The sequence below is a fragment of the Cydia strobilella genome, chromosome 9 (assembly GCF_947568885.1).
Source record: "Cydia strobilella chromosome 9, ilCydStro3.1, whole genome shotgun sequence".
In the NCBI taxonomy this organism is placed as follows: domain Eukaryota; kingdom Metazoa; phylum Arthropoda; class Insecta; order Lepidoptera; family Tortricidae; genus Cydia; species Cydia strobilella.
Window position 1 is genome coordinate 12,770,139 of NC_086049.1, and position 15,122 is coordinate 12,785,260.

The following is a 15,122-nucleotide window of genomic DNA, read 5'->3' on the forward strand; positions in this document are numbered from 1 at the left end:
GCTTTCCAAGTATATTAAAAAAGTCGGTGGTAAAACCCATCCATAAAAAGGGCGATAAAACTAAAATGATCAACTACAGGCCAATTATCTTAATTTCAGTTTTCTCAAAAATATACGAGAAAGTAATGTTTAGTAGATTAACTAGTTTTCTTGACAATTACAATATAATATCCGATCAAAAACATGGGTTTCGTAAATCTAAATGTACTTCCTTAGCCACATTTAAACTAGTAAAAAACGTACTAGAGTCGGTAGATAATAAGATTCCTGTCACTGTATTACTATTAGACATGAGCAAAGCTTTTGATTATGTATGTCATAAGCGGTTGTTGGTAAAATTGTACAAATACGGCATACGTGGTCCAGCTCTAGAATGGATAAAAATGTATATTAGTGATAGAACCCAATGTGTAGACACTGTCCGATATTGTCCGGTAACTAAATCTCTAAATAATTATAGATCATCCTTCATCAATAATCATTATGGAGTGCCTCAAGGCAGTATTTTGGGCCCTCTTTTATTCATAATTTACATTAATGATATGCCCAAAAGCCTGCCACATGATAGCCTATTGTTTGCAGATGATACATCAATTATTGTGAAATGTAAAGATTTTTCGACTTATAATGACGACCTAAACAGAACTCTAGCTCTAACAATTAAATTTTTACAAAAAAATAACTTGAAAATAAACTTAGACAAAACTAACTACATTCAATTCCATACTAATAAAAGCAACTCACAACAGTTAGACATACAATATGACGACATTTCCATAAAATAAGTACAGCATGCACGATTTTTAGGTATTCATATAGACAATCAACTAAACTGGAGAGAACACGTTCCAAAGTAAATAGGTTTGTATTTGCTCTGAGAAGAGTGAGTCAAACTGTCTCCATGCATGCAGCGTTAATAGCATATCACGGATATGTACATTCGATTTTAAGATATGGTATAACAGTCTGGGGATACTGCACTGATAAACATAACGTATTCATTGCCCAAAAGCGCTGCATTAGAGCCATATTTTCAGTTCATCCTAGAGATTCATGCCGTCCATATTTTATAAATCATAACATTCTTACTTTTCCCAGTTTCTGTTTTTGTCCACAAATATAAATACCTATTCACGGATAATAACACATTGGGTTCCCGCGTAACTAGACCTAAATACAAACATAGATTGCCTAAGCCATATGTAAACTTGTCACTCACTGCAAAAAACGCCTATATTATGCAATTTATAACAAGTTACCGGATCGTTTTAAAGACATGGATCTTAAACTATTCAAGTCAAACACAAAAATGTGGCTTACAGAAAAATGTTTTACTATATTAATGATTATTTAAGTTAGTCATAAGTATGTGCAGTATTTAGATAAATATGTAAATATATATGTTGCAAATGTATGTACACCTGAAAAGGTAAAGTCTCAGTGTAACTGAACGTGTAATTGTATATTCGATCTGCAATGTAACCTGATTCTTATATACAATAAAAACTTACTTACTTACTTACTTCAGAGGAGACAAAGTACACAGAGGACATGTGCGTTGCCGACCTTTTAAAAACCTGTACACTCCTTTTTTGAAGAACCCCATACTGTCCTCTTGAAAACCTCGGAATCCCGAGCTCATTCCACAGCCGGAGCGTCCGCGGGAGGAAATTCCTCTTAAACCGCTCAGTACGTACGCGACTATTTAGGTTCTAGGGTGTGAGAATGAACACCCTGCCGACGGCGAGCAGTGCGGTGATAGAAAGCGGCCGTTGGTATCATGTCAAACAATTCTTCAGAGCACAGCTACATAATATAACATATATTGTACCTAACAGGCCACTTGTGGCTGCTGCTAACTTAATTTTGTGACACGCTTAGTGCAGGTAGTAGACATCTAAAACAGTCGTAAAAGTTGATGGGCTTAATAAAACATAATCGAACGTGGAGTCCATCGATCAGGCTGGCTCGGGTCGGCCGCAGGCTGTCGATTTCGCGACAGGTTGCTCGATGCGTCAAGCCTGAGACACCTGCTCAGCTCTTTAAATCACTTTTTTTTCAGTAATGAAACTTGACCTATAAATCTGAAACAACCATCCTTAATTGGAGCTCAAACTTTACTGGTCCACCTGAGCCGATATATGAATAATGAATACAGTAAGCGTTCTGAATTATAGCAGCTCTTTTTCTGCTGCAAGTTCAATTTCAATAGAGGTCAATAGATTTTTAGATATCTACTTCCTCTGTTTAATTGTTTCTTGTTTTTTATAACTAATTAGTTATTTTTTGGTTAGGTTTGGTTATCGTGCTTTTAGTCTGACATTATTTTTAAATATAAAAGCTTTTTTCAGTTTAATGTTGCATATTTTGTACATGCGTAAGACTTTTAATTAAATTACTTAATGGTATTTCCAATGAAGACACGAATTGTTTTCCATATTTTGGAAGTTCTCTTTAAACCCGTAATTTAAGTAGTAGCTTAAAAAAATAACACAGTAAATCACGATCACACCGAACCGAAACGATAAATTCCTCAAATTCACATTGTTACATAACTATCTCGTAAAAAGTATGGATTGAATTTAGAAAGAACGCAAGTAACTCCGGAGCTAGTTGCTTGTTGAGTTGTGTTTGAATGCGATCCGATTGTGTTCCGATTCTGTAATGTAAGCCCGTGTTATGCGGCGGCGCGGCGGCACGCTCGCGCGTACTCTAAGCATTGTGGATCGTGGACACCATTGTCTCATAAATGCATACAAAACCCTTAACTGCAATGTAATTTAGTAATGTCATTGGTTGCCTACGTCCATATACACACAATACAGCCATTGCAATTTACATAAGTTGCAAATACACGTTGAACTCTGTCGTCTGCCTATAAATAATTATTTTATGAGGCAAGTAATAATAATAGTAATTCATAGGGTTTAATTTCGTGCAATGTTTGATATAAGTAATTTTATTTCATATAAGTATATATTGTTTGACATGAATGTTTGTTACGTACCTATGTTATTGTTTGTTTTATTAAAAATATATTTTTTTTCTAACACAAGTTAAAATTCAGAAATAAAATGTCAATAAACACAACTATTAATAATTCCAAAACAATATCAACTACATAAATACTGGCATATTAAATTTGTTTTATTGTATGTTATGGAGATATTGTGTAATGGAGATAACCAGATAAGATATTAACACTGAATTTTGCTAACTAATTTAACGGGTTTATCGAGTTCTATTTTGCATACGTATTGGGTACTGAAAACTGCATTTTGTCTGTGATAAGGTTCTAAGAGAGAACACATTGTGTGACAATAGACAATTAAGAACAATGTAGTCTCGATTGGTTTGAGCCTAATTTTAAACGCAAGTAAAACTAGACCTACTAAGAACCTCGTGAGACATTTTGCGTCGGTTTTCCCAGATATTGTAATGACACAGGGTACTTAATCGCGACCCGCTTCCTAAAATGTGATTGAGCCAGTTATTTATGTAACTATGTCGATAAAAGCCACGTTTAAATCACGGTACAAAGGATTAACATTCCCGGGGAGTTTAATAACACGGGCAATATTAGTGACGGACGTGGCTTTAATCTCCGGTTTATATCGTGGTTATTTTAGGATTTCTATTACAAATTCAAGTTGGATATTAACCGGTAATTACCAATTTGTTGGTAATCGGAATCTATACAAGTATGTATATTAAACGTAGATACCTAATTTTATGACATCGTTATTTTAATAATGCTTAGGGAGAATCCTTTCTAAATCATATTTATAATATTTTATCTACACACATATCATAAACCCTCTATGATGCCTTCAAAATCCGTAAATAATGGCCAACATTAAGATAAACTGTTTTGTTACAGCAATTTTTTTATCTGTGAAAATGTTATTATTGCTAAATAATAACATTGCTTTCGATAATATTATTTTATTCAAATTTCGAACATCTGAAAAACAAAGAAATTTGATTTGACCTCTATTCTAATATCAGTCGAGATGACGTTTTATTCGAAATGAAATGTCAATTGCACACAAATTTGACAAATCTCGCTTGTTAGTTGGTATCGAACGATATGGCAATCGACCCCCACTCTAGTTAGTCTCTGAATAAAAAAAAAACTACGGATGCGTTACATGCGTGAAAAAAGTTTTCTTTGCCGCCATTTGACGTGCAGTTTATCTTTTAATTAGTTTGTAAGTAAAAAATAATTTGTTTTGTTGTTTTTAAAGTAACTCTAGGAAAAGTTTTATGTAAAATGTGCGATAAAGATATTTCGGAGACGCCACCTCATATCCGCGAATTCCGCCAGAGAGCAACTATGCCCCAATGTCGGCTGTAGTATGAGGTTAGTGAATATATCATAGAAAGTTTATAATATAGTACAACCGGATTAAGTCTCACCTCGAAATCCTTCCAAAGATATGAAATTTGGTATGTATGTTAATTAAAGGTCTCTTTTTCATGTCTACACTATTTGACATTTGGGGCCCTCGAGGAATCGCAGCCATCTTGGAAAATGTGTACCATCCTGTAGAAATTTGCATTTTACTCTAAATATACGTTCTCTATGAAAATATGGTGTAAGGCAACATTAAAGCTTATTAAATTCTACACAAAAAAGTCTTAGATAACTTTGCGGAAAAAATACATCTTGTTATAGAAAATAATAGCTGAATCCAGATTTAGCGCTTATACCCTTTCATGGAATATTCTCTTAATATGAAACTTGGAGGAATATGAATTCCACTTTTGTCTATACATTTGTACACGTTCTACTCCAATATCAACATTTTACTCGACTGCGACTTAAACAGAAAGTAGGGTTATGGGTTTAAATACTGAAAATCAGTACACCCTGTAGCTCAGGATACTGGACGGATTTTTTAAAACGACATATTGGTAGATTCCTCTTGCCCTTCACAACCTGTTTACACCTGTTTTATTAAAGAAAAATCAATACAGCTGCCTTGAGAGGACGCCGAATAGTAAATCATATTTTTACTTCTAGCGCCTAAACTATTGAGTGGATTTCAATAAAATAGACATCAGTAGATCCATAATTGGTACACGAGTGCTATGCAATACAAATTTACTAAAATAAGTGGAGGAAAAATGTGTAAAACTTAAAAATGTGACTATAAAAACAGATTTTAGGTCTTAAATGGGGTTTAAACAATAGTGACAGTAATGAAATTTGACACCTACAATTTCAGGGATCCCTGTTTGCGTGTCATAAAATTGGAGCTTTGGGGACCACTTGGATCAAACGCCATCTTGAAAAGTATATCTTTTTTAGTTTTTCGTTTTTCTCGGAATATCTGGGTTAAATGTGAATACTGTGTTCTACTCTACTCCTTCCTTCCAAATTTCATAACTTTGGAATGATTTCGAGGTGAGACTTAATCCGATTGTACTAATATGTGTGTAGATAAAGCAGTGTATGTAACTGTACATAATTAGGCATTAAACACTTGTGTGATTCTATTATGAAACGAACGTAGTGAGATAAACCCACACTCGAGTTTTAATGCCTTTCATTATGTAGCAGTCACATAAACTACTATTAAACTAATTGTTGCCGTTTTATTATACATATTGGTATATGAGATACTTTCACATATGCGGAAAATAAATTTAAAAACATCTGCCCAGTTCCGCAAAAAAAATTTTTTATTTAAAATATATCATCAGTTAAACTTTAGGTAGATAATCAAGTAAAAGGTACCCAATAAAATAACAGTAAACTGTTTTTTCTCCGTCATTTATTTAACATTGGAATATAACCAAGAGACATACATATCGACCGGGATATGGACCGTGATTACCTTTTGTATTGTTTTCGAGCTCCCGATACCTCCCGGTCGATATAGGTTAGTCTAGTAAAACTATCCGTGAATCATTCAAAACTGTTATTACCAAGAGTACTGAAATCAATGGAATAGGTACCTGCGAATGAATATCTTACGGCTGTGCTGTGTTATTGGTGTTGGTAACGGTGACCGAGGTAAACGCGATCGTGTCGCACATGTGCAATTAGATTAGGCCCTCGTTCGCGGTTCGAGCAAATATTTCAACCGCTTAACGAGCGTTGCAGCCGTTGCAGGCAACTGGGCAAGTCGAATATTCGAGCGGACCAGTGTGCGCTGTCTGTGATAAGGCATGACTATGTCACGCGCGTTTCGGTCACAGTTATATTGGTTTATCACATTAGTTTAGTTAATAGCGCTTCGCAAGCGATGGGAATACATGTGTACGCGGCCGTCTACTCTACGTAATTCACAAAATGTCTTATGTCGATTTGTCGCGACAACGCGCTGGTATTGAATAAGAAGCATAGGAAGGATATGTAAGTTCGCACTGTTTAAGACCCGTCGATGTCATAGAGCCGGCAAAGTTGCATAATGCCGAATTTGAATTTTTATTTTGTCGGAGTCAAGGAATAGGGTAGGGTACCTAATTATTTTTTGCGAGGGTTTCAGCTCAGAAATAATCATAATCATAATAATTTATTTCGTAAATGCACAGAAAAAATTTTACACGTCAGAAAAAGTCTAATAATCTTAAGAAGTGTTTTTAATAGGCTAGGATGATAGCTTATCACCCGCGGAGCTGTAGATACGAGTAAGTAGGTAGGTAGGTATACTCTGGAAACCCAACATTGTCTTTAGAAAACAGCGTCAAATTGTAAAAAGGTAGGCACAATCTTCCATAATAATTTAGAAATTGGCGTCTTTTTCTACTGACAAATTTGCCAGAGTATATATCACAGTTTCACAGTCATGGAGAAAAAAAACAAAGAGCTTTATGGAGTGCTGTTCTCCTTTAATATCGTAACTTTTTCACTTTTAGTTTTGTGCAAGCAGGGGGCAATCAGGGGTGGTAATTCCGTGTATAATGAAACTAGAATAAAGTTCATAAACAAAACCATGATGAATTGAGATGTAAACAATTGAAAAGAATAAACAAATAAACCACGTGGTGTATTCTAAGATAACAACGCATTATTATCCCAACTAGTGTTTTCAATCAGACCTGGTATGTAGACTTATCCTGATATGAATTTAGATCCGACGGATTTTTCCGACAGTTTGTATTCAGATAGAAAGACCTAATCCATATTACATAGGGTGTTAGGGGTTAGCTAGCCTAGGGGAGCAAGCGTATTCGTGCTGGAGGAGGAGTTTTTACCTATGTGTTCTCATGTCCTTTTGTCACAAAAAACTAAGTTAAATATTTATATAGTAGTTGCTCTTGAACCTACATATACCGGACCGGATATTCTATTCCGACCCTATTCTTGATCCTTTTTAAAGGATTCGTGTTAGTAATTATTAACTTTCGACCGAGCCAGATACAGGGATATGACCAGAATACCCCAACATACCTACTCGTAGGAGTTTCTTCAAAAAGTTTGAAGAGAATCGGGATATCATGTTCAAACTATTTTACAAAAATGTGAGTATTCCCTACTGCGTAGAATAAGAAACAAAAACAACCATTAGTGGCCTACAGTGGCCGTTTTTGTAGTGTCACTAGTGTCCTTAATCGCGGACGCAGCATGTGGCGGATGTATCACATCTGCCCGTCTGTTTTAGTTGTTTAGTTATCAACAAACTGATTATCGGAGACAACATCATAACAATGATGACATGCCTTTTAATTGCGCTTCATTTTTCATGCCCATATCAGTTGATAGAAATTTTGCAAGGGAAAAAGCGCTATTCTGTTTGGATAAAAATTTCAGACATTTGTATGTAAGGTTGAAGCGTATTATAATATAAGTATTTTATGATCAGATGTAAAATATATTGTTTACGGCTAAATTATTCATTATAATTTCCAATTTGATTTCGAACAATAATTGTAAGTCCGGAGCACTGATATTGAAATCATATTGGTCTCAGGCCTAAACAATATTTAAATAGTAATTTAACTACCTAAACTCTGAAATTGAACCATCTTTTCTGCAGGAATTAAATTGTTGTTAAATTCAAGTTTCGATTCCCGATTTCGATCCGCGTTCCGCGATAAATTCGTATGATATGGTTATTCAAATATATTACATTTAAAAGTTAGAAGGATTATCTTGTCCTAAAATCAGAACGAGCATGACCGAAGTCCATCGATTGTGAGAATTATGTCAACAACAATTGCATTGTGTAAACACCAGTCCAAATATTTACACTGCGATAACAATTAACTCTTCATTAGAATAAACACCTTTGTATAATCCTTAGAATTATCCACATTATTTGTACAGTAAAATATTTATACTATTATAAATATTTTGGAGTTTTTGTTTCGTTAAGTATGAAAGACTTCAACGCGCCGCGATGTTAAGTGCGGATAAAACAAAAAAGTCCATGATTTCTAAATGTTGATAACAAAAAGTTGGTAAGGTCATTAACGGATGTACTTGTAACTGGTTTTGCTATACGCCAAACAAGGCTTTCGACAGATAAATGATTGATTGTTATGGGTATAGCTTCGCACGGCTACCCATTTAACATTTTATTGCACCGAGCCGCGGTTGTAGTCGCTCCCCGCAGCCGACCGGCTACTTTATCCATAAACTGATTGCATTTTAATCAATTATTGTATGAATTTCGTCTAATGATAATATTACACTATTAGTAATTTAAGTAATGGAAACGTATTAATTAGCGAGTTAATTAGCAGCAACTGGGCCAATAACAATGGGACGATAACAATTCTCTGAGAGCGCAGTGACATGGAAATCGAGGCGAAGCACTGTACTCGGCGACCTCCGGCGGGTTAAAATAAGAAAATCGCGAATTAAACACGGGCGCATCGTAAATCACCCGGTAAAATTAAAATTTTAAAATGCAGTAATACTTACCAATAGCCGGTACCGGAATATTGGGCACCTCCAATGTGTTCACAAAACAAAATCAAACAACACAAAAACTGTCACTAGTGTAAGTCAAGTTAAAACTTTTTGTTCATAAAGTGCACTTGATTCACGATCGTGGAAACGAGTAAAGTTTGCTTGGCGGAGAGCACACGGGACACACGCAGCGCGCTCGGCAGACTCGAGCCGAATGTCGAGTCGAATCAGTCGAATGAGCAGCGGCAGCGGCGCTCGGCCCGCGGACTCACTCATCGTTTTGCCTTTGCTTGCTGTTTCCGGACGAATCAAATAAGAAAATTGACTGCATTATGCACCAATGTGCATAATCTGACACTTCTAACACATCCGGACTTGTGAGTCTTTGATAATGCGCCCGAGGCCTAAGATTAGCAATAACGATCAAAACCCCCACATGCTTCTTTTGTTTAAAATTACACGATTCTTTTGTTTAAAATTTCCGTTGTTTTGATTATGACATACTAGTACAGATATCAATTATGGTTAGTAGTTATTGTTTTGCTTTGCGCATCATTGATCAGTTTTTAATATCTATTTAGTAATTATTCTAGTGTTTATTAATTTACATTACAATAGAATACTGTAAAATAAAATTACAGTAAAAAAAATACCATCATCATCATCATCATCATCATTTAGTAATGTTTTTTTTTGTTTGTTTGTAATTACCGACTGTAATTAGTAACTAAAATGTACCTTATGTACCAAAGTAAATTAAAAATCTAACTATACCTATATAAGTATAGGTACCATCAGAATAGCTTAACTCCACGATGCCGATTAATTTTCTGACAACTGGGGGTAAATCCAGCTAAAAAATATTGTTTAATCTTAGCTTATTATTCAATTATGTTATGAATTCCTACCTACCTACTTCTTGATGTATTATGTGAATTTATTTCATAACTATGCATGTTATTTTGATCAAATAATTTAAGTGTCAGGAAAATGTATATTATTATTTTAGTATACAAATAGGTACCACAGAATCACAGTGACACACAGTTATTAATACACTGTGAAATTTAATCGCTAATTAGGAACCAATTTCTAATTCAGTAATCGATGGCGATCACATTTATGTAGCACTAGCACTTACACAACTAATGAAATAAAACTATGAAAACGGATTATATCGCGTATATTGAATTTATAATACATCCCGACGTTTCGAACCCTTTACAGCGTTCGTGGCCAACGGGTGACTGAGGAATAATAAACCATAAACTATAAACTTTAAGGCTGGTTGTACATGCAACCTCGGTTCGGTTCGGTAGACCATCTGATAAAGGAGCAAGCGAGACATAGACTGTGAGACCTTTGTGTTGGACGATGTTGGACATTCTGAGTATAATATGTTTTGAAAAGATGTGTCCCGCCGAGTTTGTTGCCGATCCCATATTGGGATACCCTCCTACGAGGAGGGAATTAAATCTTCTCAGGTCGGGTCCGAGGTGTCGGGTTGGAGCCGGCGTAGCTTTATCGCGTATATATATATCTTTACTTGAAAATAGTTGTATTGTATAACTAGCCTTATGAACCGATTTTGCATGTACAACCAGCCTTCAAGTTTATAGTTTATGGTTCATTATTTTTTGTATGTGGGTATTTTGGCACTTTGTAGTTTTTCCTCAGTCACCCGTTGACCACGAACGCTGTAAAGGGTTCGAAACGTCGGAATGTATTATAAATTCAATATACGCGATATACTCCGTTTTCATAGTTTTATTTCATGAGTAACTATCGCGGTAACCGAAGACAATATTATTAACAAAACTATAAGTTATTTTTTTAATCATCACTAATTTTTTAGTTAAAATTAAAAATTAATTGAAATTTATTGTCACCCTACCAAGCAGTGTTGGCTGAACGTTAATTGCAATTAACCATTAACCAGTACAAATTGAACCGTAAACCGTTACAGGCGGTTACAGTTTACGGTTCAATTTGTACTGGTTAATGGTGTTAATGGCATTAATGTTTCGGCCAAAACTGCTACCAAGTTCAAGTTCAAATATACTTTAATCATGTAGGCCTAGCAACAAGCACTTATCAATGGTGAATAATATGTACATATATAGTTAGTTAGTTAGTTTTGCTGGGCATTTTCCGCAACTCGACATCCAATGTGCCTATTTTGCGTGAAACGAGGTAGCGCTACTCTAACCACCCCAGCTCCTCCACGAAGCCTAGCAAGGTCTTCAGGTTGCTAGTTGCTTCCTTTAGTGTGCATGGATTCCCTAGGTATTTGCTCCTATATACTTCTACCTGTTTACAGTCTAGGAGAATATGTTTTGTTGTTTCTTCTTCTGCCATGCACGCTCTGCACATGGGGCTGTCCGTTTTACCCATATGTACATATATATTATCTTAAGCTAATTATCAGAGCAATTTATTGATGTTAATATTATTGTTATTATTTTAATATTGAATACAAGATACAAGACATTTATTGGTAAAAGTTAATGTTTTATAGGTCAGTAAATAGGTAGGTACATAGTAGGTACAACATTTCTAGAGTAAGTATTTATGTCACTTAAACTTAATTATTATCAAATAAAACATATTTTAAGCAAAGCAGGTTCGTAAACAGTAGACAATAGGTTGGCATATGGCTTAACAAGTCATCATTTTAATTTATAAGGTATAAATTTGCTTATACATTATTAATTAGTAGATAAATCTCGGTGTGGTGTTGTAAAAGAATCATTATATATACAGATCAAATTTAATAGGTACTAAGAATTTCACAAAAAGATTCAAGAGAGAGATGGGGCATTTCCTATGAAAAGGGACCTTATTGTCAATGGCGCTTACGCCGCACAGCGTCGCGCGTAAGCGCCATTGACAATAAGGTCTCTTTTTATAAAAAATAGCAGCCACAAAAAACTCAAGATATATTATGGAGCCTGTAGACGGGCCATATTTTCACTGCAATATGTGGCCGGCAACTATTGGTGTCTTTCTCTAACATGTGTGTAAGAGAGGGACACCAATAGTTGCCGGCCACATATTGCAGTGAAAATGTGGCCCTTCTACAGGCCCCATTAGAAATAGGTAAGCTGTCAATTTGTAAAAGCGATGGCATTTGACGAGGTACCACACGTACTTCCCTTCGATAATAGTAGGGTGTCCATGTATCCTGTAGTTATTAATTTTAATGATATCATTAACTGTAATTTATTAGATGGTGAAGTACATTGCATAAGATCTCGCGTATAGAATTCTGTTTAGTTTGGCTAGAAATATTTTTCAACACCTGATCACTGATAAAATTTCACCGTATATAGATTTATAAATAAATATTATAGGACATTCTTACACAGATTGACTAAGTCTCACAGTAAGCTTAAGAAGGCTTGTGTTGTGGTTACTCAGACAACGATATATATAACATACAAATACATAGAAAACACCCAAGACTCAGGAACAAATATCTGTACTCATCGCACAAATAAATGCCCTTACCGGGATTCGAACCCTGGACCATCGGCTTCACAGGCAGGGTCACTACCCACTAGGCCAGACTCGTCGTCAAAATTATAAATTTAAAATGGCGCTGAAAGTGTCATGTCTTTATAAGATGTATTTTTCTGTACGTAGGTCGGTACGGTAGGTCCTTACGATGCAATACCTGTATTATTGATGAAAGATAGTAAGAGTTTTCGTAGTTTTTCATCCACTAAGCCGGTTTTTTAAATATGTTTAATATATTAAATTATCATTAGCAAACGATAATTATTCCTGCACAATAACAGCGTAGTAAATTACTGAAAGTACTCCCGAATAGCCCCGAAAACTTAAGTTATTCAGGGACTTTGAACAGAAACGACTGTGTCGTAAAAGAACTAGGCCCTAATGTATAGTAAATTATTCTAAATAATACCTCTGAAGAGCGTTTCTTTTTGTTCCATTTTTTTATGTGACTTTTTTGCCACTTTTTTGTTATCCTTATATTAGAAAAAAAGTGTTCCAGAATTTCCATAAATTTTTCAAACTTTCCTTTTTGTTACCGCCATACAGAGTATATGGGGAAATGGTAACACTATAGAAAAAACCCTTGGGACATTTTTTTATCCCATTAGGATCGAAAGAGCTCGTAATTCTGAGTAGAAATAACACAAATGTTGCAAAAAAGTCAAATAATAAAAAATGGCAAAAAAAAGAAACGCTCTGAAAACCTAATTGTCCTTGAATAGCAAGCGCTGTCCTTATATAGGTATTATGTTTTATGACATCGGCAACATAAGGGTCGCTCTTTCTCTTAAGAGGGACAACATAATTCATAAAGAAAAGTTCCCTTAAGTGCAATTTTCTCCTCTATGCTAAGAAATTTAACTTTTTACGTTATAAACGGTCCTCTGAGAACTTATACATAAGTAAGGCGATAAAAGATTGTCACCTCCGGGTGAAGGCCAATTGCAGGGTGTCGGGTGTAATGTGTAATGTTTATGAGGAATATCGTAAAGCCGTGATCAGGACAAGTATTTAATAAAGGTTGCCAATATCCAAACAATAAGCATTTCACAGAAATGTCTTCATTGTCTACTGTGTGCTTCGTAATAACGCAAAAATTTTCCGGGGCTAGGAGTTTCTACAATATTGATAAAAGGACCCAAAAAATGTTTCACAAATAATCTTCACTTAATGACTCAGTAGATCTGTGACCTCTGACATTATTTACAAAATGATGACCATGATGAGATATGGGACTTTGTAATGAGATGGGATGTCTTTTTTATTTAATAGTCTCTGGCTGTGATCGATATTGATGAGATTACATTGTAATTTTAATAAGTAATAAAATTTTGATGAATATACGCATCGTTTTATTTTATATTTTCGCATCTGTGAATATGAAGGACTGGTTTATGGCGGCCGTGACATTATATAGGTGAAAAGTTCTTAATATAAAAGGCCCTTTCGTGCTAAAACGCTCAATCTTTTTTAACTGGATATTTTATAATAGAACTTCTTTTATTTGCGTTCTTGTACGCCTACGGGGATATAGTTCACCATTATTATCTAGTATAAAGACTATAAAGGATAAACATGTTATCTGTTGACAGCGTCAGCGTCTATGCACCCCAAATGAGGAGTGTCTTTTGAAAAGGGCTTATTTTTGTATGGTGTTCTTAGAGAAACAAGCCCTATTGAAACATATGGCACACCATTGGCACACGCACAATATGACACAAGTCGAAGAGCCAACATAGCGATAAACGTCGTCGTCAAAGAAGTTTTACCCTAAATCTGACTTTTGTGAAGGAGTGAATTTTCTGTACGGTAGTACTATTAGTTATCCTGTGGTTTTACTTCAATCGCGCGTAAAGGTTACACGCACACACTTTTTTTATTATTACGAAATATTTCAAAGTTTCACATTTGTTATAATAGTAATAAGTGCAATAACACTAATAAACTTATTAAACTTTACTTCTTCTTTGAGCAAATGTGTAGAGCTAAAATACATGTAAGCTTGTATCGATTAATAACTTTACTGCAACTTTGTTGTTGTCTTAATATGCTGTAGTAATCCAAGTAGGTACTCGCAATTAATGGTCGATCATTTTATTATTCACGATTATTTATCGTTATTAAATATTCATGATTTAATGTGTAATCCTGGAGTAACTTTCATAATATTGCAACACAACACAAGTATAGACACTTTGAAAGTGAGAGTGACACGAGGAGACCGCATAACATTGCCATACAATGTGATAATGAATTAATAGTAGGTAGGTATTATGACATTCGCTAGGAGTCAATGTACGCATGCGCACTAAAATGAAACGAAAGTATACTAACACAGGGTTCCCAACGTTTTTCAGTCCGCGGCACACTCGCAAGTTTAAAATTTAATCTCGTCGCCATAACCGTTAGGCTAGGTATTCGAAATAGATAACCTTGTTAAGCTAGGTATTCGAAATAGATAGGTAACATGGTGAGGAGGATTGCCTCACGTCGCGGCGCCCCTCTACTGTCTACGGCGCACCAGAGGGCGCCGCGGCGCACTGTTTGGGAACCCCTATACAATGATAATAGTCTGTAAGATGATATTTAAAATACTATAGTGGAAGATAACTAATAGTGAATTTCGAAAACGTTTGGGATAATTCTAAATACGAGTAAGTCCGCTAATAAATATACTCAATGCTTATAATAAAAATCTTTTAAACAGTTTATGTTTTTCATTTGTATGATACTATAT

General features: G+C 35.1%; 2 protein-coding genes across 2 annotated transcripts in view; both read right to left on the reverse strand.

Moving 5' to 3' along the window:
- LOC134744337 (uncharacterized) overlaps positions 1-9,077 on the reverse strand; it is a 58,689-nt gene extending 49,612 nt beyond the window's left edge. The window contains exon 1 of the mRNA XM_063678111.1: positions 8,879-9,077. The gene's annotated coding sequence lies outside the window, so the exon portion shown is untranslated. The remainder of the gene's footprint in view (positions 1-8,878) is intronic.
- Positions 1-15,122, reverse strand: part of LOC134744419 (uncharacterized) — a 291,804-nt gene that overhangs the window by 182,290 nt on the left and 94,392 nt on the right. The gene's annotated exons all lie outside the window — the stretch shown is intronic.